Genomic DNA, 26991 nt, shown 5'->3' on the forward strand with positions numbered 1-26991 from the left:
ATGCAGAAGAGGAGGGATCACTTTCTCTAGAATAAAATCGACATGCACATCCTAGGAAATGCATTTAAACCCTCTTGCCTGGATGCAATCTACCTTATCAGTATAATGAACCTTGCTTCCTCCCTTGCTTCCAGTATCAGGGTTCAGGATTGCCAGTGACAGAAAACCTCTCACTGGTTTAAGCAATAAAACAAACACATTAATTAATTGACTAAGTAAATTTCCAGTTATCTAGTCCACATTGGATTCAGGGCATCAAACATGTCTTCAGGCTAGACCTCCATTTTTGAATCTGCTTTTCCTCTTGTTCCTTCTTTCTCAGAATTGGAATGGAAAGATGGCTTCAGGTCTTCATTTTTCCAGATTTAAGTACATTGGAAAAGAGAGCCCTTCTTTGTAACTCCAGCCTAAGGCAGAGGATTAACTCAAACATGCTTCCCCTCTGGAGTCCTAACCCAGCCATATGGACTGAAGAGTGAAGAAAGGATAGTTTTCCAAAGGAAATTATCAGAATAGGAAATGAATACTGAGCAGGCAAAAATGTGTACTAAAATCCCTTCTGCTATGCTGCTATATTTTGGAGTAAGTTAACAAATCATGTTTCCCCACTCTCTACTGAAAAATCCTCAGGCGAAAGATCAGGGATCTGAATAAATTAAAATTTTATGTCCTCTCCACTCCCACCTGCTCCCAGCATACAGCAAAATAGTATGGATAATTTATAGTAGTATTTATAATAGTATGGGTGGATAATTTCTCCCTAAAATAAACTGAGTATTCACCCAGTTTTCTAAAAAAGGGAAACCATGGAAATTTAGGATCCTGGTTTACTGCCACTACTGCGTCCCTCATCTTCCCCTATACTATCACCTGGTCTTGAAGGTTTCGCAGTGCTATATTGGTTCGAAACAGCACCAGATTGGATCTCCTGGGTACTTAAGCTTTAGCTAAGCGAGAATTCAGAAGCAAGATTCAAATATACATATATAAGCAGAAGTTTATTTAGGAGAAGTAAGCCAGCTGGGCTGCGTGAGCTTAAGAAACAAGTTACAGAGGCAAAAGAAAAGTTAGGGTTAAAGGCCGGGTGAAAAGCCAAGTGAACACATCCTGACCATCTTCTGCCTCCGTACGGCCAAGGGGGTCTGTTCTGTCTCCCCAGGTTTACCCATCAATAAAAAGCCACCCAAGACGTGCTTCCCGGGGGGAGGGTATAAAGGCTCTGTCCTTAAGTCTAGTCACCTCCTCAACTCCCCTTTCCCAGCCCCAGGAGAAGAAACCCCAGCGAGGCTGCTTGGGGTAGAGGGCATCTTTCGTCCGGAACATCTGAAAAAAATCTTCCCTGGCGTGCGCAAAGTGACTTTCTTGTAAAGGGAGAGAGGGTCCCCTTTTTGGCCTCCGGATCCTTCAACGAGCGGGGAGCTCCTTCTCGTACCCCGCATCCAGGGTGAAAACCGAAGCCGCTCGGACCTAACGCTCACGATCCCCCCAACTGGACGCACCCTCCACCCCATCAGGCCCCGCCTCTCCCTGGCTTTCTCGTAACCGGAGCGGGAAAAAGGGCGCCGGGAAGATCCCGGTTTTCCTCCGCCTTTGGCGGCGGCCGCGGACCGCGAAAACACGCGGCCCAAGGGAGCGGGAGCCTCCTCGGCAGCCCGGGATACCCTCCGCAGCAACACGCAGCCTAACGGGGCAAGTCGCATGCGCACGGAGACGCGCCGGAGAAAGGGAGAGTGAGGGGAGGGGCGAATGCAGAGCGCCGGACGTCGGAGCCCGCGGGGTCATTGACGACGCATGCGCCGGGAGGGAGCGCAATCACAGACACAGCTTGCGGCTACCGGCTTAAAAAAGGAAACCCCCGAAAGCGAGAGCGCGGAGGAAATCTGGCCACCGACGCGTGCGCGCTCCCGGTGAGTGGCGTCCGCCGGTAGGCTTGCCTCGGTGGCGCATGCGTGCTCCCGGTGCCGGTGGAGGAGGGGAAGGAAAGGGAGGGGGAGGAGGAGCTGGTTGCAGTAGCAGTGAATTTATTGGGGGTGGGTTGGGGGCGCCACTCACAGCCCCAGGTGCAGCTTGTGCTGGGAGCCGCGGTGTCTCCTGGATGCGGCTGTTTTAGTGGTTCCGAGTCACCGCTCCTGACTCCCGGGTGGGGGAGGGAAGAAGCCGGAGCCGCGGCAGCCACACGGTGAGGGCGCGGGGCAGGGGAGGTAGCGGGGGGCGGCGTGTGTGGGGTTCGGGGGCGGCGGCCGAGGAGGGGAAGGCGGCAGCTGAAGCCCAAGTTTTGACTGTCGCTGTAGTGTGTCTTTTCCTGGGAGTTGGGGCGGAGGCCCGCCCTGTCTGCGGGGCCCTCCGGGGTAGCTGGGGTTACCTGCGGGGCAGGGGCGGGATTGAGGTGCACGGCGGGGCCGGTGGCTGGTGCGCGCCGCGGGGCTGGCGCCGATTCCCGCGGCGGAGCAGCCGGGAAAGCCGGAGACCCGGTGCCGACAGGGCTGTTGCTTGGGACCCGCTAGGCCTTGTGACCCACTTTATTCCTGTCACAACTTGGGCACGTTTGGAGCGGCGCCCAATGGGCCGCCAGGGCGGCCAGCTCCTCCGGGGAACCCCCGCCCTCCCGGCGCCCGACTCGCGCGCCTCGGTCCGAGCGGCGGCTGCCGCCGCCCTTGGGTTGGTTCCGTTAGTGGTCGTGGTTCCGGGCTCGGTCCCTGGGGAGCGCGGCTCCGAGCCTCCGGCTCGAGCTGTTGCGCGGGGTCCAGGGCTCCCGGCGCGGCGCCGGGTCTTCCTTCCGCGAACCCGCGCCTCTCCACTCCCGGCCGCCGCCGCGCCGGACGTTCTCGCTCTCCTTCCTCCTGCGAAGCCGCGGTTTCAGTAGCGGGTCCCGGCGCTCTGGCCCCTGGTGTGAAATTTTCCAACACGTAGCGTCGCGGAGCTTGTACGCTTGAGTGTGTTTTTGTTGGTGTAGAAGTCCTGTTGATATCGTGACCAGAATCCCCAAAGATAAAAGCCTAGGCCTGTGACCCAGCAGATGAAAGATCGAATCAGGTGGTGGTTTCTTGTCATTATTAAGTATGCCACTCTGTGCGACTTTTTGTTTTAAGGCTTAAAAAAAAAAATGTTTTCTTTTACAGCGAAAGAAAAGCACAAGAAATAAGGAAACTTTTACAGTCATTGTTGATTTGCCTATTACGCTGATTCCCCCAAGTTAAAATAAAAAAGGTAATTTCACTTGAAGATTGCATTCTACCTGTAATTTGTAGTTTGAAGTGGGAAGAGGAGAACATTGTATGGATGTTTTCCCTCAGAGTGACTGAAAAACAGACATTCTAAAATGGATATAATTTAGATAAGTTTTTTTGTTTTTTTTTTTAACAACTCAAGTCTAGTTTGTTCTAAAATCTTGTTAGGGGAAGGATACTAACTCAGGTGTTAATTAGTTGACTGAATAGAACACCATTAAAATTAGCCCGAAGTAAGTAGATGAAAGTTGTGGTAGAACTAGTCTTGATCAGCTATGAAAGAAAGAATGAGGAAGCTTTCTGTGTACTGACATGGAAAGAACTCCAAAGTATGTTATAAAGTGAAAAAAACGAGGTGTAGGACAGTGTGAATGATAAGTACTTTATGTGTTAAGGGAGGGGTGGAATATGAATATGAACTTGTGTTTGCTTTTCTAAGTATAAAGGAACTCTGGTAAGATACTGTAAAACTAATAACGAAGTCGTGGCCTGATGAGGGAAGGGTGGGAAATGAGAAATACACTATGTGTTTAAAATATTCGTGACTATATTATGGGTTCATAAACTAGATGAAACAGAAATCCTGCTCAGTGGTTTTTGCCTGTGTGTCTCTCTTCCCTAATTTTTGGTGATTTTTGGCCATTTTCAGTATGACAGCTTTTAATATTTTTTAGGAAAATGAACCGAAATTGAAAGGAAGTTTAGCATAAAGTTGGCTATTTATACATTAGTTTTTAAGATGCTGAAGTTACAAATTTAACTTTTAAAGATGTTTAGTCATATTTTGCTTTGCTAAGGTATATAATGACATTACCATTCGGCATTGTGGCTGAATTATGCTGTTTTCAGATTATAGTTTGTGTCCCCCCTCCCCTTTTTTCAGGAGTCAGAGTTATATATAATTTTACTTTTATTTTTCTTATTTTTATTGATTGACTTTAGAGGACAGAAAAAGGGAGAGAGAGAGAGGGAGGGAGAGAAAGAGAGAGAGAGGGAGGGAGAGAGAGAGAAGTATTGATTTGTTATTCTACTTAGTTGTGTATTCATTGTCACTTCTGTTATGTGCCCTGACTGAGGTGGTGTTTTGGGAAGATGCTCTAATTGACTGAGGTAACTGGCCAGGATTTATACTTTTTTTTAATCCCATAGTTATAATGGCAAAATAATTGGAGAACAAGGATACTTCGTTAAAATGATAATAAAATGATAATAGAATTGATTGTCCAGGTAGTTTGTTTTTTAGATTGGGAAACTTTTTTTTCTTAAAGAAATAGACATGAACCCCAGTAAGATGTAAATTTGTGTGTGTGTGTGTGTGTGTGTGTGTGTATATAATTTGTATGAAAAATTAAAATAAAACTGACAGTGTTCTGGTGTTGCAAAAACCAAAAATTTTTATGTATTGAGATTTTTTTTTTAGCTCTGCCAGTCTAACCATTTAAATTAGGTTAAAATTGAAAAGGGGTTTGGCTGTTAGAGTGGATATAATTTTGAGGGGAGGATACTACTGCCAGTATTTTATAATCAAAGTAGTGAATGTTGAGTAGCGGGTGACAGTTGCTGTGAACATTGTTGTTCCTTGACCAGTATTCCTTTTTATTTTATAGGATGGAATAATTGTGTTACTTTTGTTTGATCTGTAGGTCTCTTGTAGCCATACTTCCGCAAAATGGCATTTATTTTTTTCTTTGAATTCTATGTCAGTCTATATAATCTTTTTGAAATAGAATCAACATTTCAAAACATTTTTTTATTGAACTTATTGGGGTGACATTGCTTAATAAAATTATGTAGGTTTTAGGGGTCCAGTTTTATTTATTTATTTATTTATATTTTATTTTTTATTCATTTTTAGAGAGGAGAGGGAGAGAGAGAGAGGAGAGACAGAGAGAGAGAATGGGGGGAGGAGCTGGAAGCATCAACTCCCATATGTGCCTTGACCAGGCAAGCCCAGGGTTTCGAACCAGCGACCTCAGCATTTCCAGGTTGACGCTTTATCCACTGCGCCACCACAGGTCAGGCCAGGGGGTCCAGTTTTATAATACATCATCTGTATATTGTATTATGTGTTTACCATGCCAAGTCTCAAAATTTTGTTTTTATTTTTTTTTATTTTTTTTTAAATTACAGAAATAAATTTATGCTCTTAAAAAATTAATACAGTGTACATATAGAAGTGGGCAAAAGTAGCTTTATAGTTGAGAGTTTGTGAAATAGTTTATTCTTGTATTATTTATCAATTATTGTATTTTCCATATAAACAACTGTAAACTTTTGCCAACTCCTGTATAATAAGTAAAAACCTCCTTTGCATACTTCTACATCTCACAGCCCTTCCAGGGATAACTGCTGTTAACACTGTTGTATAACCTTCTATATATTTTTTACTGTACATTTTCAAAGATTTTTTTAATCTTGAAAATTGAATTGTTTTGATCATCTGCTCTGCCCATTTATCTCCACTGTGGGCTGTGTTGCTACGCATAAGACAGGGAAATGACTTGGATTACGTTAGGAAGATTCATAGATGATTTATACCTTAGGACATATACTGTATAATTTTTCACTTGTGAGGCACTTGTGAGGAGTCAGTCAGGTTGGGATGCATTTGCTGAGTTTGCAGTGAGGTTGCTCTGATACGAGCTTTGGTGTAGATTGAATTCAGGAGAATGACTTGGATTCCATGCTTTTAAAGGAATCTAGAGTCCACCTTCTAGGGTTTTCACCTGGCTACTAGCTCACAGGTTAAACATTGATTTTATTTCCCTATACTTGCAGACCACTGGAAAATCTCCTAGATTACATCAGGCTTTCCAAGTCCTCTGAACTGAGCTGAGGTAGACCATGTCCTTAACTAAGAGACATTGATTGACTTGGGTGGAAGAAATTCAGCGTTTGAAGGAGAAAAGGGAGAAGAGATCTTTTGGTCTGGTTTATGCTTAACTGACAGCAAACAAGTAGTATGCATACTCCCACCGCCCCCTATTTTTCCTATAAAGGGAACACTACTTTTCTAATAGTTTCAGAGGTTTTTTGTTTTTTAGACCAAACTAGAGGGAATTACCAAGCCTTAATTCTTTTTAGGATAGAGTTTGTAGGATGTTCAGAGTATTAAGACTGTTTACTAAGCTATGTGAAAGATAAAGGAAGATGGATACAGTTGACTGCCTTTGGTGGGTTTGAAATCTAGTATTGGTTGAAGGAGCATGTGCATAATGATTACAACACAAGACAGGATATGATAGGCTCCAGAAGAAAAAATCATACATAAAGTTTGTATGAATGAGACTATTTCCAGCTTTTTATTTTTACAGATATGGATTTGGAAGGAGAGTGTATCTCTCAACCTTTTAGATACTTATGGGAGGGTGAGACAAATTTTGAAAGCTCAAATCTTAGCTCTTAAAGAGTAAGGAAGAATTCCATCCTTATAGCAGGCATTTATGAGACTAATTGATAGGATCTTTTTGTTCTTTGTTTTCACTTTACCCCACTGGAAAGAGCCATTTGATGTTTTATTTAATAATTATAATATAGCATTTCAAATTTCAGGATTGTCAAATATTAAGTTAGGAAATTAATTTTGTCAGCTATTGTCCATCTAATATGTCAGGCAGTGTTAGTATTAAAGGTAAATCGTTTCTTCCTATCACATTTCAGTTCTTCAAAGTACATATTTAGTGTACTTTCTCCCTCACATTTTAACTTCTGGTACTTTGTCAAATACTGTTTATTTTATTTTAAATATTTTATTTTATTTTATTTATTTATTTTTTTTCTTTTTTTTTTTCTGAAGCTGGAAACAGGGAGAGACAGTCAGACAGACTCCCGCATGCGCCCGACCGGGATCCACCCGGCACGCCCACCATGGGGCGATGCTCTGCCCACCAGGGGACGATGCTCTGCCCATCCTGGGCGTCGCCATGCTGCGACCAGAGCCACTCTAGCGCCTGAGGCAGAGGCCACAGAGCCATCCCCAGCGCCCGGGCCGGGCCATCTTTGCTCCAATGGAGCCTTGGCTGCGGGAGGGGAAGAGAGAGACAGAGAGGAAAGCGCGGCGGAGGGGTGGAAAAGCAAATGGGCGCTTCTCCTGTGTGCCCTGGCCGGGAATCAAACCCGGGTCCTCCGCACGCTAGGCCGACCCTCTACCGCTGAGCCAACCGGCCAGGGCTATTTTAAATATTTTAAACTATGAACACAACAGTGAAAAGTCAATCAGTCCACATTATTGCAAAACTATCTTTTATTTTTGTCTATTTTTTCAGTTCTTTGCAGATTTCATAAAGTAAAAAAACTAAGTGTTTTTTTATAGACATTGTACCAATGAACTTTGCATTTTCTTCTATTCTGAGTCAAATTCTAGATGGAGTTGCATGATTTATTTATAGAATACTTTTAAGTGTCAGAACAATGAAATCTTATTAATTAAGTGTAATTATTATAATGGCATTAGTATTTATAGATTGCTTTATATCCATTTGTTAGGCATTTTTATAGCTCTGTTAGGTGTAACTTCTATAAATCAGGTGGATAAGATGTTCTGTTTTTCTCCATGTTTTCGATTATGCAAATGTTAAATTAACCTAAGTGCATCCTCATAAGTATAGTTTCAACTCTGAGTTATTACTTGTTTTAGGTGTGTATTTCATGAAGATGTAGTTCTACTTATCATTTTAAGTCTTAGAAATCTAAAGAAAGAAATCACTTGTAAAAAATTTTTATGACTTGCATTAGACTTTTATAGGATACTATTTAGAATGTCATTTACCTTTTTAAGAAAGATTTTTTTTATTTTGACATTAATAAGAATCCAGTAGTATGACCAAAATTTCCACCTCTTTCAAAGAGGTACTTCATCAGGTACTTAAATATAATCAGATACTTAAATTTTTAATTCTTAAAATAGTAGAAGATGAAAATATAGGTTGATTCATAATTAAAGGTTTTGTGTTTTTTAAAAACTGAAATGGTCCAGGGCACACAGGAGAAGCGCCCATTTGCTTCTCCACCCCTCCGCCGCGCTTTCCTCTCTGTCTCTCTCTCTTCCCCTCCCGCAGCCAAGGCTCCATTGGAGCAAAGATGGCCCGGGCGCTGGGGATGGCTCCTTGGCCTCTGCCCCAGGCGCTAGAGTGGCTCTGGTCGCAACATGGCGACGCCCAGGATGGGCAGAGCATCGCCCCCTGGTGGGCAGAGCGTCACCCCTGGTGGGCATGCCGGGTGGATCCCGGTCGGGCGCATGCAGGAGTCTGTCTGACTGTCTCTCCTGGTTTCCAGCTTCAGAAAAATGAAAAAAAATAAAAAATAAAAAAATAAAAATAAAAATAAAAACTGAAATGGTGGTTGCATTGTTGAGGGTTAAACCATATATATGCCTAGGCTAAGAACACTGGGGAACAAGTTTTGTTGCATCCACAAAAACACTTGTTCTTACCTAATTTGAGTGTGCTGATCTCAAATCTGACATTAGTTTTTTTCTGTAAGCTACAGTTTTTTTTTGCAATTCAAGATTTTAGGTTTTCATCTTATTGTAAAATTTTCAACATTTAGTTTAACATAATGAAGTAGAATGCCTTTTGGGGCATTCTACTTCATTATGTTAATGTGAAAATATAATAATTTGTATAATGCAATAAATACACTAATACAGTAAAAGATATGATTGCATCAGAATTTGTCTACAATTTTGAAATAGAACATATTAAAACACTTATTTTAATCATAAAATTTGCGCAAAACTTATTTAAATTCTATTCAGGCAAAAATTTGTAGCTCTTGCGTTTGTGTACTTGTTGAGGACACTCTCGTTTGATGCTCCAGCAGTAGTCTGCTCATCACTAACAGCTCCAAGATTTTCGGGAATCATATCAAGGTGACTGTTCAGGAAGTGAATCTTAACGCTGATGTTACACCTGATGTTGCGGAAAGCCAACAGCATCCTTTGAACCATAAGTTCATAGTTTTCTGCTTTTTTGTTGCCAAGGAAGTTCTTTGTAACTGCCACAAAAGACTGCCATACTCCTTTCTCCTCCTTATTCATCTTCATGCAAATTCTTCGTCACGTATGAGGGTTCGAATTTGAGGTCCATCGAATATACCTGCTTTTATCTTCTCAAAAGACAAGGCAGGAAAAGCAGAAATAATATGTTGAAAGCATTCACTTTCACTATTCAAAGCCTGAACAAACTACTTCATTAAGCCAAGTTTGATGTGAAGTGGGGGGAAAATGATCCTGTCTCAATTAACTACAGGTTCATTCACAATATTTTGCATCCCTATTTCCAGAGTTTCACATTTTGGACACTCCTTCTGTGTCCAGTATTTCTCCCAAGCTTGGCTGTCCCACAAACACAGAAAGCAAGGATACTTCGTGAAACCTCTCTGTTGTCCTAGCAGGAAATTTACCATTTTAAGATCCACACAAATGATCCAGTTATGCGCCTCAGAAAGTGGAGGACAATTTTTATGTCAATATAATCTTCTCGCAGATGAGTTGAATAACCAATTGGAACCGCTGCATAAACATTACCATTGTTTAGGAGAACACATTTCAGACTCCATTTAGAGCTGTCAAGAACTAGCCGCCATTCTGTTGGACTGTAAGTGGTAACACCTAGCTGGCTGAGAAAACTACTGATATCATGACAGTAAACAAAGTGTTTGTCTTCAGAAAGAAAGTCCACAAAAATTTGTTTACGCTTCCTGAAATGGTATACTTTAGCTGACTGGTAAAGTACATTCTTCTCTTGAAGCCTGGAGGCTAATAACTCAGCTGCTTTCTTTGATAGGCCCAAATCTCTTACTAAGTCATTCAATTCGGGTTGGCTAAACTGCTGAGGGGTTAATGACTACTTGGCATCAGAAGAAGACCCTTCAGATTCTACAACCATTTCCTCATGCATCTTATCAAAATACACTTGATCACCATGTTTACTTTCTTCATTCTTAGAAGAAATAAAACCATTATAAACTGGAACTGGGAGTGTCTCAGAGTATGGGATAGGTCGTATTGCTGAAGGAATATTAGGATATGCAATTATATGCCATTTTTTCTTGCCGATGCCCTTTGTATGGATCAGACAGAAATATCAGTCACTGCTGCGGTCCTTAGGTTCATGCCAAACCCTGGGAATACCAAAAGGCATTCCTTTGCGTGTTCCTTTTGTCCAGTCACGAAGCATTTCCTCACAATTATGACACAAAATATGAGGAGCCCAATTCTTGTCTTGATCACCAAGGGAACTTGAAAATAGGCAATATATGCACGTCACAAATGATGAAATATTGCGCCTTTGACATTGAAGTGTGTAACAGCCACATATATAACAGAGGTGTCAGGACTATTCTTACATTTACACCTACACAAAGAAGCCATGATTCAATCTTATAACAAAATGCAAGGGTGTTTTTATCAGATAATAATTTTTTACATTTAAAAACTACAATTATGTAAAAGTGATGTTTGTAAAACATTAATTGCCTTGTGGTTATGTTCAATCCAAGAGTCGTTGCCCTTTAACTCCAATTTGAAAACCAATGTATGCCATTTACTGTAACAAAAAGAAATTAAAATTGCATAAAAACTAGCGCATGCACCAAAAAAACGGATTTCAGATTTGGAAGTTATGTTCAGTCCAAGAGTTGTTGCCCTTTAACTCCAATTTAAAAACCAATGCATGCCATTTACTGTAACAAAAAGAAATTAAAATTGCATAAAAACTAGAGCATGCACCAAAAAATGGATTTCAGATTTGGAATCAGCGATGCAGAAATATATAGAAACAGTTTTAAAACCTCATGCAACAGAAAATGAAAAAAAAATTGTTTTTCCCCAGTGGAATTTATCATTTGTATTAAAATATGGCTTTGATGTAAATACTGGCATTTCTTTCTTAATCTCTTTTCTAAATCTGGCATTTCTTTCTTAATCTCTTATAAAGATAGTGCATCTCAGAAAATTTGGGAAATAAAAAAGCATGAATTAAAAATTTAAGATATTGAAAATCCCACCATAAAGAGATGCTGTTAAACTTATAGAATATTTTCTTCCTGCATTTGAACTGTTACATAAGTGTATGTACACTTATAGATGCATAAGGTTATAAAAAGGGCTTATAAGGCATCCATTGTAGTGCAGACTACTCTTCACTTAACAGTGAATCTTGAGTTTTTTTATGTCAGTACTTTTCTGTATTATTATTTTTAACAGCTATGTAGTTAGTAGTCTTTGTGCAGTATACTGATCTTCTTCTTTTGAACACATTTCAATTTTTAAAGTAATGATATCAGGTTTTTTTAACATTGATTTCAGCGAATAGGAAGGGAGAGAGAGAGAGAAAGCTTGGTGTTTCTGTATGTGCCCTGACTGGGGACTGAAATAGCAACCCCTGTGCTTCGGGACAATGTTCCAACCAGCTGAGGCAGGGCAATGATAACCCTTTTAGAAGTGACAACAGTAATCATACAGAGTTGGTACCTGAAGAAAATTTCAAGAGGATAATATTCAGAAGAATTAGAATTCAAGTAGAATGGTAATGAATTTGTATTAATATCAGATTAATCAAATTTAGTGCTTTCTATGAAAAAAATGCCATAAATATATAATAAATTATTAATGATCCATAGTAATGAATTTAAGATTTTTATAATGGCATATTTTCTTTTTAAAGTATGTTTTACTTTGAAGTATATTAAATTAACTTTGCATTTCACGAGCATAAATCATTTGGATAGCGAGGGTCTTGAACAAGCCTTTTAAGTATGATAGGCGTCTGAAGCAGTCTACATGCAAAATTAAAATTTGAGCTATAACATTTTTTATAATAGTTTAAGTTCAATACAGAGGTTTTTGATTGTTCCAAAACACTTCATTAAAAGGAAAATCTAAATACCAAGAAACAGTTCTGTGTCACCCAAAGAATTGACATCAGTTTTATACAGAATTCTTGTGATATTTTATTCAGTTTCTAGGTATCTATATCCTCCAGTTTAAACTGGGGAGAAAAACTATGACAAACTATTTTCAAGATAAATAGATATGATCTTAAAGTTTAATGTAATAGTTTAATGTGTTTTGTCTATTTTTATTTTTATCAAAACAATTTTTTTTCCTTCTTTTCCAAGTAAGAAGGAGGGTAGACAGACTTCTGCATGTGCCCCAACCAGGATCCACCCGACAACCCCCTTTTGGGGACATGCCTGCAAGGGAGCTATTTCTAGTGCCTGAGGTGGAAGCTCCATGGAGCCATCTTCAGCACCCAGGGCCAATGCAGTCAAACCAATTGAGTCATGGCTGCAGTAGGGGAAGAGAGAGAGAGAGAAGGGAGAGGAGGAGGGGTGGAAAAGCTGATGGTTGCTTCTCCTGTGTGCCCTGACTGGGAATCAGAAGAACCTGAGTGTGGGCTTACCTGCTTGAGTGCAGGGTTGCCGACTTGAGCGTGAGATCATAGACATGACCCCATGGTTGTTGGCTTGAACCCAGAGGTCACTGGCTTAGTTGGAGGCCCCCCACCCCCCATCAATGCATGTATGAAAAAGCAATCAATGAACAACTAAAGTGTAGCAACTACCAGTTGATGCTTCTCCCTTTCTCTCCGGCTCTTTTTCACTAAAAAAAAGGGGGGGAAAGAAAAAGCTATTTCCAACTCTTCCCTTACATTTTTTTTGTCTCCATCAGAAATGGTGATGATATAAAGTAGTTGTAATTATAAAGGTGTATTAGTTATACCTCTAGTTTATTGCATGAAATAAGTTTCCATTGTTTGTCTTCTTTTTAGTCTTAGATCATAGTCTTCTTTTTTTGTATATCTGTTACTTTCTGGGAGCTGATTGTTATTAAAATTTGCAATCTGATTTTTTTCTTTTAAAAAATAGTTTTGTGGTTTTTTATAAAAATGAGTCTTACTCCTTGGAAGAGAGTTAACATACCAAAAACCACAAAGAAAAATCTATAAAAACTTAACTAAAATTTTAGGGCTAAGTTCTGTTAAAATATTTTTTAACATACTCTAAGGCAGGTGTCCCCAAACCAAACTACAGCCCACCAGCCGCATGCGGCCCCCTGAGGCCATTTATCCCCCCCCCCCCCCCGCACTTCCTGAAGGGATACCTCTTTCATTGGTGGTCAGTGAGAGGAGCACTGTATGTGACACAGTCTGAGGGACAGTGAACTGTCCCCCTGTGTAAAAAGTTTGGGGACCCCTGCAAGGCATTTATATGTGTATGTATATGTACATATTACAGTTTTTAAGCAAGTAGATTGTGTAGTTTTGTAAACTAGTTTTCTCTCATTCTCTGGATGTTGTTGCTTGTGAATAAATATATATTTTCATTATTTTAATCTAGTTTTAGTTTTTTACTTTGAGTATTTATGTAGTTTATTTACATTTTTGCTGATAATAGTTAAGTTTGTAACTACCATCCATTTTGACATCTCTTTGAGTCATCTGTTTTGCATTTCTTTGTATCCTTTCTGTTTTTCTTTCTTTTGTGTTAATCAGATTATTTCCATTTTATTTTTTCCACTGTTATCTTGTTAGTAATATCTCACTATATCTTCAGTGGCTATTACAGAGGTTATAACAAGCATACTTGACTTACTAGTATAATACCAATTACTACTTGTATCATTCCCTAGTAATGCTTATTCCTTACACTTGAACTCCTACTCCAGTCTTTTTACAGTATTATTTTGCATTCTATTTATATGTATTTTAAACTCTAGAAAACATTATTAGTGTATCTTTGAATTGTCAATATTTGTTAATATTACCCTTTCTAGGGCTCCTGTATTTGTGTATCTGTCTGGGATTATTTTCCTGCTTTCTGAGTAGCTTCCTTTAGTATGTATTTTAATACTGGCCTACCTACTGACAGTTAATTTTCCCATTCTTTGTCTGAAAATATCTTAATTTAGCCTTTTTTGAATATTATTTTCACTGGGTGTGAATTCTATGTTGGTAGTTATTATTTTTCATTTTGAAAATGTTTCGTTGTCATTGGTTTTCTGTTGAAGTCAGCAACTAGTCCTATTGAAGGTAATGTATCTGCTGATAGTCTTTCTGAGAATAATGTCTTATTTTTCTTTGGTGACTTTTAAGACTTTCCCTTTTTCTTTTTTTTGTACTTTGACTATGATGTGCTGAGGTATGGTTTTCTTTGTAAGTGTTTTGCTTTATGTTCATGGAGCTTTTTGCATCTATAGCTTGATGCCTTTAGTTTTGAAAAGTTCCATCATTATCTCTTTAGTTATTGCTTCAACTTTCTCTCCTTTATGGATTCTAATATAAATAATTGTTGTACCTAATGATCATGTGTCACTTAAAATTTTTTTTTCTCCTTATACTTTTGTTTGGGTGTCTTCTTTTTTTAAATTTTATTTTATTTTTGTGACAGAGACAGAAAGAAAGACCGAGAGAGGGACAGACAGACAGAAAGGCAGAGAGATGAAAAGCATCAATTCTTCCTTGTGGCTCCTTAGTCTCCTTAGTTGTTCATTGATTGCTTTTCATATGTTCCTTGACTGGTGGACTGCAGCGGAGCAAGTGACCCCTTGCTCAAGCCAGCAACCTTGGTCTCAAGCCAGTGACCCCTTGTTCAAGCCAGCGACCTTTGGGCTCAAGCCAGCGACCATGGGTCATGTCTATGATCCCATGCTCAAGCCAGTGAGCCTGTGCTCAAGCCAGATGAGCCTGCGCACAATCTGGGTGACCTCAGGGTTTTGAACCTGGGTTCTCCGTGTCCCAGTCTGACGCTCTGTCTACTGCGCCACCGCCTAGTCAGGCAGTTCGGGTGTCTTCTAATGACCCATTTTCCAGCATACCACAACTGTCTTGTCTTTTATTAAAGCTTATATATTGTATTCCTAATTTTACATTGCAACTTTGAGTTCTAGAATATCCTATTTTATAGATTTTTAATAGACTCCAATTCTCTTGAATATATTGATTATAGTTATTTAAATGCTTATCTATTAATAGTTTCAATATCTGCATCATTCATTGGTGTACTTACATTGCTTTTTGTTGGTATTGGTCATGTAGTGTTATGGTTTTGTTTTTCACGTTTGCTAAGTTTTTTAAGGAACTTGTCCACTTCATCTAAGTTACTAAATATATCGATAAAATCGTTTATATTCTTTTATTGTCCTTTAAATGGCTTTAAACTTTGTAGTGAGTCTAATATCTGTATAATCTAAAAAGATTCAGTATCATCCCTAGTATTGGTAATTTTGTCTTTATCTCTAATTAGTCTAACTAAAGATTTATCAACTTTATTAAGGTTCTCAGAGAATTGGCTTTTGATTTAACAGCCATGTTTTGAAAAACATGTCTTTCCTGTTTGTTTTTTTCTTATTTCTACTCTGCTCTTTTTATATTTTTTCAACTTTCTTTGGGGATTCATTTGTTTTCTTTTTCTGTTAAGGTAATTATTTGTGATTCTCCTCCGCCCCAATATAGGTGTGCTATGAAGTTTCTTCTAAGTATAACTTGCAAACTTTAATATATATTTTAATTTTTATCCAGTTCAGGATACTTTCTTATTTCCCCTTTGATGTCTTCTTGGGTGTATAGATTATTTAGAAGTGTATTATTTAGTTTCAAAATATTTGAGGATTTCCCAGAGATCTTTTTGTTATTTTTAAGTTCATTCTGTTGTGATGAAAGAAAACATACTTTATAATGACTTGAAACCTTTTAAATTTATTGAAATTTGTTTTATGACCCAGAATATGGTTGATCTTGGTAAGTAATCTATTTGTACTTGAAAAAGAGGGTGTATTTGTTTAGTTTATAATTTCAGTCAGGACAAATGAGTTGATTGTTTTATTTATGCCTTATAGTTTTTTTTTGTGTGTGTGTTTTTTTTACAGAGACAAAGAGAGTCAGAGAGAGGGATAGATAGGGACAGACAGACAGGAACAGAGAGATGAGAAGCATCAATCATTAGTTTTTTGTTGCGCATTGCGACACCTTAGTTGTTCATTGATTGCTTTCTCATATGTGCCTTGACCGCGGGCCTTCAGGGGACCGAGTAACCCCTTGCTCAAGCCAGTGACCTTAGGTCCAAGCTGGTGAGCTTTTGCTCAGACCAGATGAGCCCGCGCTCAAGCTGGCGACCTCGGAGTCTCGAACCTGGGTCCTTCCGCATCCCAGTCCGACGCTCTATCCACTGCACCACCGCCTGGTCAGGCTGCTTTATAGTTTTTGACTGAATGTTTGACACTGTGAATTAAGAAACAAAATAAAGCAAGCATTGCCAAGTATGTTCTGCTGGAGGCATTTACCTCTTCTTCTAGGGAGATAGAATACGGCACTAATCACCTTATGTGGAGGCTGGGTTGCTCTTTTGGTTTTTGGTGCTTCTCCTCTAATTTGCCATATTGTAGAGTGGGGTTTTCCAGTACTTTCAGTTGGAAGCTTGATGGTCTTTGTACCATTATCAGTGCCTTAAGGTGGAAAAATTTACTTGGCTTTAGTTTCTTATTCTGTACAGTTTTAAAATTAAGCAGATGTCCTATGGGAGATGCTAGCCTTGAGCTTGAAGTCCCTGCAGTCTGCTAGTTTTGTTTCTTCTGCCCTGTGTGAACAACGAAAGCTGTCCTGGCTTCTCCGTTCCTAGCAGCAATGTTCCTGTATGGGTCAAGTTTTAGTTTTTAGTCTCTAACCTATGGTCGTAGTTTGGAAATAATCCCAGGAAAAAGACAACCGCAGATCGTCTAAACACCTTTAAAAGATTTCCCCTTTGGAGTTTTAGACCTTCTTATTCCCCATGCTTCCACATCTCTGCTGCCTTTAAGAATATGACTTTTGTCATTTATTTAGCTTTTCTGGTTCACAGCAAGATTATTAGCATGCTGCTATGTATTCCACCCTATTTGAATGTGGACAATTCCTTGTTATTTAAAAGCTACCAGAATACTCAATTTTCATGAACTGTTTTGTTTAACTATTTTTCTGTTAGGTTTTAGGTAGTTGGATTTTAGTTTTGGTCCTAGTATACTATTTAAATCATATTTATCAAGGTACAATTTATATATGTTAAAATTTGCCCACTGTGAGTATACAGATTGAGTTTTAACAAACATATTCTTGTAAACACTACCCCAATTAAGATCCAGAAAATTCCTATCACCCTGCAAAGTTCTTTCTCCCCTGGCAATCACTAATCTGTTTTCTGTTAAATTGTGAAGAGTCTGCTCAAATCCTTTGTCCATTAAAGAAATTAGGTTTTTTCTTATTATTGAGATGTGTTTTTTCTTTTAATGTATTCTGATATGAGGCCTTTGTCAGCTGTTTGAATTGTGAAAATTACCTCCCAAACTATGACTTCCCTTTTTTATTTTTTTATTAGAGAGAAACAGAGACAAGACAAGAATGGAGAGAGATGAGAAGCATCAACTTGTAGTTGTGGCTCTTTCATTGATTGCTTCTCATACGTGCCTTGTCCAGGGCAGGAGCTCAAGCTGAGCCAGTGAACCCTTGCTCAAGCCAGTGACACTGTGCTCAAACTGGATGAGCCTGCACTCAAGTTGGTGATCTTGGGGTTTTGAATCTGACTCCCCTGCGTCCCAGGTTGACTTTCCATTGTACCACCAGTGGTCAGGCTCCCTTTTTAATTTTTAATAGTGTCTTTGAGGAGAAAAGTTTTAATTTTCATGTAATCCAGTTTTATTTCTTTTATGCTCCTTTTTGTGTGTGTGTTTTAGGGAATTTTTGCCTACCTCAAAGATTTTCTCATGTACTATTTTATTGTAGAAGTTTTATAGTTTTCTTTGTTTAAGTCTGTGGTTCAGTTTGAATTAGTTTTTGTGTATGGTTTTAAGAAAAGGTTGTGATTCTTTAAAATATATTTTTTCCACATAGATATATAGTTGTTTCAGTATCACTTGCTGAGAAAAGACTATGCTTTCTCCACTGAATTACCTTATCAACTTTGTCAAAAATCAGTTAACCGTATATGTATGGATCTTCTTTTGAACTCTCTATTTTATGTAATGAACTGGATGTCTATCCTTTACATCAATACCTTAATGTCTTGATCACTGTAGCTTTAAATCTGGTAGTGGAAGTTTTCCAACTTTGTGATTCACTTTTTTTTTTTTTTTTTTTTTTCACTTTTCTGAAGCTGGAAACAGGGAGAGACAGACAGACTCCCGCATGCGCCCGACCGGGATCCACCCGGCACGCCCACCAGGGGCGACGCTCTGCCCACCAGGGGGCGATGCTCTGCCCATCCTAGGCGTCGCCATGTTGCGGCCAGAGCCACTCTAGCGCCTGAGGAAGAGGCCACAGAGCCATCCCCAGCGCCCGGGCCATCTTTGCTCCAATGGAGCCTCGGCTGCGGGAGGGGAAGAGAGAGACAGAGAGGAAAGCGCGGCGGAGGGGTGGAGAAGCAAATGTGCGCTTCTCCTATGTGCCCTGGCCAGGAATCGAACCCGGGTCCTCCGCACGCTAGGCCGACGCTCTGCCGCTGAGCCAACCGGCCAGGGCCCAACTTTGTAATTCTTTTTCAAAATTGTTTTTGGATTTTAGATTTCCTTTATTTAATAGGAATTTTAAAATTAACTTTTCACTTTATACAAAAATGGTTGCTGGGATTATGATTGTATCAAACCTATAGATCGTCTGAGAAAGAATTGACATTTTCACAATCTTGAGTCTTTTAATCTATAAACAATATACCTTTGCATTGATTTAGGCCTTTAGTTTCTCTCAGCAATGCTTTTATAGTTTTTGAATAGACTTTTAGTAGTGGACTTGATCCTGTTTATGCATTGAGGATTTATTGAGCATCTACTGTGTTCCATGGTGCCAGGCATTGTTATTGTTGCTAGTGTTTTATAACAGTAAACAAAGTAGGAAAAAAGCCCTGTCCTTGGGGAGTTATATTCCAACTGGGTAAACCAGATGAGCAACTAATCAGATATCTTAGTACTAGTCATTAGTGTTATTACGGTATAGGGGGTTGGAGGAGTATATGAGGGGGTGTTACAATTTTAAATTGAATGGACACAGAAGTCTTCATTGAGAGTTTGATATTTGAGCAGACTTTAGTCTGCGATATACCCTAATAATAAAACAGCTAACAATTTCAGAAGGAAAAGGGGAAAGAAGGTGAGAGCTTGAATAAGTGGGCTATTTATGCTAGTTGCCTCCCATATAATTAGTTGGAGTCAATAGCATTTAAAACCAACAAGTATTGTAATAGGAGTATACCTAACAGCAGAGGGTAAACATTAAGAAAGATCATGTTTTTGGTTGAAATCTAGTGATAAGAAAGGGGGAAGGCAAAATAAACATATCTTCAGATAGCTTATAGTAGAGAGCTATTACAGGTAATATGTAAAGAAATGAAGACTAAGTTTATATGATTATAAAGATATCCACTAGTACAAAAATAAAAGCCTTATTAAAATAACAATTATATGTAAAATGTAAAGAGAAGATGGAATTAAATGAGCCAGTACAAAAGTTGTAATTTATAGTGAAGAAATACCAATTATCTGTATAAAATAACAGAGCATTAATATTCAAAAGGCAAAAAAGATACTGGAGACCTATTCAGAAGAAGACTCACTGTTAGAAGAGTTTAATGGCTCTCATACTGTAGTGTAGCAAATGAACAAGATATATATTAAGTCTATAGAACAGCTAAATATATATCCCAATTACTAAGCAGAATTTGATGGGTAGACTGAATCCTACCTTAAAAATAGAGACAATACTTTCTTTCTAAAAATATATACAAAATTGATTATAATACTATCTCATAAAGAAATCTTTACATTCTTAAAGGTAGGAATAATTTAGAGCTTCCTATTTAATATGGTACCACTAGAGATATCTAACAATTTAAGTTAAAGTGGAATAAAATTTAAAATTAAGTTTCTTAGTTTTACTAGCCATATATCAAGTGCTCAATAGGACTGATTGCCACTGGAAAGAAGAGAGGATAGCACAGATTGAAGACAGTCTAAGTGAACTCAAACTTCTTTCCTACCTAGGAGTCAGTAGACATAATTAGAACTTAATGAAAAGGGAGAGAGACAGAGACACGTTATCTATAACTATGGAGATAAAATAAAAAAACTACAAATAGTTGTAAGTGATTACATCTAGGCAGCAGGACTGCAGGTAAGGACAGTTGGGCAGCTGCCTTTCCATTATAAGCTTTTTACACTTCTTTAAAAAATATTGTGCATTTGAGCATTTATCACATCAGTAATATGTAAGTTTTAAGAAACGGATAGGGTAAATAAACGAAATAAATAAGTGTAATTTTATTCCATTGCATAAAGTAAAAAAAAAAATTAACTAGTTCACTTTAGATTTGATTACAATTTATACTGAAAAAATATTAAAAACATTTTAGTCAGCCAAGTCTTCTCTTCCACTTGTAAATGAGGATAGCAAGCAGTTAGTCCTCTGTGATGTTGGGTAGCTACTATTTATTTCTATTGACAAAAATATTGATTTCAGTAATCAATAAAAGGTCCATATAAAATATTGGGATCACCTTAAAATTTTGATCTAAGTAAACATCTTTTAAACAACAAAAGGGCCCGTAAGTCAGAAAATAAAAATCAAAACATATACTCATAGCCCTCTTATAATTTCTAGAGAATATTTTAAATATAAGTAAAGAGTAGTTTTTAACAAGGACATACAATGTATGAAATTTTACTGCTTATATAATGAAGGTACTGGTTATTTAGGATGTCACTTTATATTTATGTTTATATATATATTATTCACAACATATTGCGATAGTTATTATCTATTTTGAGAAATATTACTACATATTATTGCAGAGTCACTATGAGAAGAATTGTAGATAAAATTTAGGGCAAAAGTGAAAGAGATTTTGCCCTGTCACCTTAGAATATTACTTGAAAGCATATGGTTAGACTAATACATAGTGTCATTTGTTGAATAAGTACAATACTTATTTTTCAGTTCCCAAATAGACTGGTTTAGCCAGTTTTGACGGCTTGACACTCTGAAACGGTCAATACGTTGTAGGCTGATGAATCAGGTAAGCTTTACATGTGACTAAAACAATTAAGCATATAGGGATTAAATTCAAGCACCTAGTTTAGAACAGTAGCATTACACAGCAATCATCAAAAACCAAAAATGAATCACCAGTTAAGTGGAAGATGTAGGGAATATAGTGTTAATAATAATTTGTTTTTATAATAATCTAAAATTCTTGGACTCCAAATACTATTTTAAACATTTAAAAGTTAAATATTTTAGAAATATATTAGTACATTTTTCTGTCTTGGAATGTAATTTAAATCATTTTAATAACTAAAGGTCTTTATGATTATTCTTAAATCAATTACTGAATGTTTGCTGAAGGTGTAGAAGATTGAATACTTGCTTTTGATCTTAAGATGTATTCTAACAGTTTGCTTTTCCATGAATTCTTGATTTTTTTGTGTCCTAAAACAATGTACATTTAAAAAAAACAGTGGTAATGAAATGTTCTTGAAATTTATTTGCCAGTTAACCTATGATTACCACACTAAAGTAATTACTTTAATAAATATGGTTTACAATAGGCAGCAAAAGTCTGATGACGCACCATTATAATAATACTCAACCAGAAACAAGTGCTTATTCTATTCTGTCAACTATAATCAAGCCATACACCTGTATCTGATTAGACGAAGGCATCTCTTTGTCCTTAGGACTCCCTCTGTCCTCTACCTTTTGTTGAAAGCCTTGAGATTTTGGAATTCCCTAAAGATGCTACTTGTGAGTACTTTCTGTGGATATCGTAAGAATAAAAATGAAAATACTATGTTCGTAGTATAAGTGATAAGTTTCAAATGGTAGGGACTTTGTTCAGTGATATAATCCTAGTACCCCCAGATAATGCCTGGACATAGTATATAGTCAATAATTAGTTTTTGAACATAACTAAATGCAGAGACTATTGATGCATGTATGTTATGCATATATTTTATGCTCTATTCACATATTTATTAAATATTTTAACAGTATTGCAAATAATAGACTGTGAATTTATCTTCCTATCTAAAAGAGCATTTAGCTGTACATAATCTAATTAGATGCTAAGCTTCTTAAGGAGTTTGAGATTAATTTACAACTGGAATGTTAAATCATAAGTGGGAGTAATATGCTAACATTATAATTTAGTTGCCCAAATGTACTCTAGTTTATGCCAGTTGAGAATTCTCACTTATACTAGCCTACTAATCAACCACTTAAGAAAATTAGCCTGACCTGTGGTGGCGCAGTGGATAAAGCGTCGACTTGGAAATGTTGAGGTCGCCAGTTCGAAACCCTGGGCTTGCCTGGTCAAGGCACATATGGGAGTTGATGCTTCCTGCTCCTTCCCCCTTCTCTCTCTCTGTTTCTCTCTCTTCCTCTCTCTCTCCTCTCTAAAAATGAATAAATAAAATTTAAAAAAAAAAGAAAATTAAACTCTGACAACCTTAGTTGGTCATTTTATTTAAGCAATAAAAGTTAAACCATATGTTCAAAACTTAATTTTTAAACCTCTAAAATTCTTAATTATTAAAGATGAGCAGTTGACACAGTATTATCATCAGAGTATATAAGATTTCATCATTGAAGCAAAATGGGAGTGTAGGAATTTTTAACTCTCATCATCTGCCAACATGTCAAGTTAGCTCCTGTGAAGCCAGGTCCCGTCTCACCCCAGAGTCCACCAGCTCCAGTGGCTCCAGGCAACTCCTGGGACTCCAGGCAGCTTCCTGAGCTCCAGGCTCCTACCCATTTTAGCACTAGCTTGTTCCTATGGCCCTAGGCTCTTGACGGGTTCTGTGAACCCAGGCTTCTGGCACACCCTGGTGTCAGCCAGCTACTGTGGGAGCAGGCTCCCAGAAGGATCCTGAAAACCTAGGTTCCTAGCTTACCTTACCACTTACTGACTCTTAAGGCTCTGGGTGGCTCCTGTAGCATCAGGCTACTGGGTTTCTGTTAACTCAGGCTCTGGCATATTGCAGCGCCAACTGGCTCTTATGAGCCTGGATGGCTTCTATTGCCCCTATCTCCCAATCTGTGAACCCAGGTTCCTGGCTGAGCTCAGTGCCAAGGTGATTGTTGTTGTCCTGGGTTCTTGACAAACCCCCATCGTTAGGCTGGTCTCTTGAGGACTTAGACTTTAGAGCAGCTCCTATGGACCCTGACTCCTGGCCCAACCTCAGCCCAAGCCAGCCCTCAAGGTGCCAGCCTCAAGCCAGCTCCCATGGACCCAGACTCCTGGCCAACCTCAGTGCTAGACCTGTCCCCAAGGCCCCAGATTAGCTGACTCCCACAGCCAGAGGTGCTAGGCTTAAGCAAGCACTAGGCTGGTCCCTGTGGCCCTAGTTCCAGGCCAGCTCCCATGAAACTCATCTCCTGGCCTACCTGAGTACTGTACCAGTCCCCTAGGACCCAGATGCTGGGCCTGCCCCTTTGGTACTCGGTACCTTGTTTGGTACTCGGTGCCTTGTTTGTCCCTGTGGACCTAGGATCCCAGTCCACCCATGCAAAACCAGGTTGTGGGCTCATCACCACAGACAGATTCAAGCCATAGGCCTGAACCAGTGAAGACGGCTCCAGGACCTGCCCTTGGATCCAAGCACCAGTAATGGTCCTCGATTATGCAAGCACCAGGCCTGCCCACCTGCTCACCCAGGCGCAACACCTGCAGCAAACTTGCCCTCAGAAACCACTCATAATCTCTGGATGGGCTGACTGGTTAAGGACTTTGTCTGCTGAAGCATGTTGTAAAGATGGGAAGAGGTGCCTATTTCCTCAATTGTATGGACACTAACATAAGACCATAAGACCATAGGATCATGAAGAATCAAGAAATAGAAACTATTAAAAGAAAAATAGAAATCATAGAATTAAGAATACAATGACAGAACTGAAGGAAGATTTTAATAAAACTTCAACTGAAGACTTAACCAAGCAGGAGAAAGAATTTGTCAATGGCAAGACACTTCATTTGAAATCATCCAATCAGAGGTATGAAAAGAAAAGAGAATGAATAAGTGAAAAGAAAATCTACGTGACTATAGGGGTAGCATTAAAAGACATGGCTTACTCATTAGTGGAGTTCCAGAAGGGGAAGAGGAGGAGAGAGGAACACAATGTTAACTTAAAGATATAATGGTTGAGAACTTCCCAAGTATGGGAGGAGAATTGAACATACAAGTTCATGAATCTAATAGGTCATCTCAAAATTTCAAATAAAAATATTTTCCAGTTCAAAATTATGTTCTTCAAGACACATTATAATAAAACTGCCTAAAATCAAACACAATATTTAAAAAGCAGCAAGAGAAAATATAATTTCTTACATATAAAGGAACCCCTATAAGGTTGCAGATTTCTCAACAGAAACTATACTGGACAGGAGAAAGGATGATATATTCAAAATGCTGAAATAAAAAAACCCTGCCAACTAAGTACTTTACACATAAAGTTATTTTGAATGTAGACATAAAGACTTTCCCAAACAAACGAAAGCTAAGGGAGTTTATCACCACTAGATCTACCTTACAAAAGATGCTGAAAGGAGTTCCTCAAGTTGAAATGAAAGGATGCTAGTTAGTAACAAAGACGTGAAAATATGAACATATTGTTAAAGGTAAGTGTATAATCAAATTCAAAGTATTCCAATACTATAATAATTGTGGTATCTAAATTCTTTTAGTATAAGGGTTTAAAGGACAAAATATTAAAAATACAGCTGTAATAACTTGTTAATGGGTATACAATATTAAAAGAGGTATGGCATCAAAAAGAAAATACAGGAAGGGAAGAGGTAAAAGAGTAGAATTCTTATGATATAAGTTGTTAGCTCAAAATAGACCATTACATTTATTTTATGTAAGCCTCATGGTAACCACAAAGCAAAACCTGCAGTAGATACATAAAAATAAAGACGGGGATCAAAGCAAACCACTGCAGAAAATCAGTGTACAAAGAAAGAGCAGAAAAGGAAGAAAGGAGTATGGGGATTACAAAACAATAAAACATCATTGGTAAGTTCTTACCAATTAGTAATTACTTTAATTGTAAGTGGATTAAGTTTTTGAATAAAAAGGCATAGCAGGGGTCCCCAAACTTTTTACACAGGTGGCCAGTTCACTGTCCCTCAGACCGTTGGAGTGCCGGACTATAAAAAAGCTATGCACAAATCCCTATGCACACTGCACATATCTTATTTTAAAGTAAAAAAACAAAACGGGTACAAATACAGTATTTAAAATAAAGAACAAGTAAATTTAAATCAACAAACTGACCAGTATTTCAATGGGAACTATGCTTCTCTCACCACCAGTGAAAGAGGTGCCCCTTCCGGAAGTGCGGCGGGGCGGATAAATGGCCTCAAGGGGCCCCATGCGGCCCGTGGGCCGTAGTTTGGGGACCCCTAGCATAGAGCAACTGAATAGATTTTTTAAAAAGACCCAACTATATGCAGCCTATAAGAGACTCACTTCACTTTTAGGACCCATGTAGGCTGAAAGTGAAGGGATGGAAAAAGGTAATCCATGCAAATGCAAATTAAAGAGATCAAGGTTAGCTGTAAAATAGACAAGTCAAAAACTGTAAGAGACTAAAGTCATTATATGAAAAGGAGTCAGTTCATCAAGAGGATATACACTTGTGAATATATTATATATTTACCCAACATTGGAGCACTGAAATATATTTATCAGAAAGTAACAGATCTTAAGGGAGAAATAGACAACTATACAATAATAGGAAACTAAAATACCCCAATTTCAACAATGGATAGATCTAGACAGAAAATCAATTAGGAAACACTGGACATGAAATATACTTTGGACCAAATTGATCTACCAGATAACGTACAAAACATTCTACCCAACAACAGCAGAATACACATTCTTTTCAAGCTCACTCAGACTATTCTCCAGGATAGGTCATACTTAGGTCACAAGCCTTAGCAGATTTAAGAAGAATGATATCATATCAAGTATCTTTTTGAGCCACAATATGATAATAAGGAAAACTGGAAAATTCAAAAATATATAGGAATTATATGATATACCCCTAAACTATCAGTTAAAGAAGAAATCAAAAGGGAAATTAAAAAAAATATCTTGAAATAAAAATGGAAACAGCATTCCAAAACATATGACATGTAGCAAAAGCAGATAAATGCCTAGATTAAGAAAAAAAGATCATGAATAAACAACTTGATACCAAAGCCGGATTAATATACTACAAGAAAACTATAGGTTAATATACCTGATGAATATGGATGCAAGAATGAACAAAATAGTAGGAAGCTGAATTCAGCAGCTCACTAAGAGTATCATACATACACCCTGTATGATCAAGTAGGATTTATGTGTGGAATGTGTGAATCAATGTGTGATGCACCACATTAGTAAAATGAAAGGTAAAAATTACATATTTGTTATTGAATAGATGCAAACAAAGCATGTGACAAAATTAGACATCCTTTCATGACTTCAACTCTCAGTGAATTGGGTATAGAAGGCTTGTACCTCAACTGTGGGAGAGGAAGTATTTTAAATCATGTTTCCTTATTTTGGCAGCACTAGGAAACTAATGTAAGTTACCATTAAAAAATGATGTGAAATTAGCAATTAAAAACCAAAACTTTACACAGGCTCTTAGTAAAACTGCCAAAGTAAATGAACAGAAATGTAACATACAAACAAGTGCCTCAGAATAAAACCTATTTTAGGAAATGGAAAGAAACTTCAGGCAAAATATGTTTT

At 38.3% G+C, this 26991-nt stretch overlaps 1 protein-coding gene across 12 annotated transcripts in view; it reads left to right on the forward strand.

Moving 5' to 3' along the window:
* The first annotated feature begins 1123 nt into the window (after positions 1-1123).
* CLOCK (clock circadian regulator) overlaps positions 1124-26991 on the forward strand; it is a 112491-nt gene continuing 86623 nt past the window's right edge. For 4 of the 12 annotated variants that reach the window (XM_066280026.1, XM_066280024.1, XM_066280023.1 and 1 more), the window contains exons 1-2: positions 1981-2179; positions 3120-3207. The gene's annotated coding sequence lies outside the window, so the exon portion shown is untranslated. Of the gene's footprint in view, positions 1908-1980; positions 2180-3119; positions 3208-21181; positions 21261-26991 lie in introns of those variants that run through there. The other 8 variants (XM_066280029.1, XM_066280025.1, XM_066280032.1 and 5 more) reach the window with 5 other exon arrangements.

This window comes from Saccopteryx bilineata, chromosome 5 (genome assembly GCF_036850765.1).
Source record: "Saccopteryx bilineata isolate mSacBil1 chromosome 5, mSacBil1_pri_phased_curated, whole genome shotgun sequence".
Lineage (NCBI taxonomy): Eukaryota > Metazoa > Chordata > Mammalia > Chiroptera > Emballonuridae > Saccopteryx > Saccopteryx bilineata.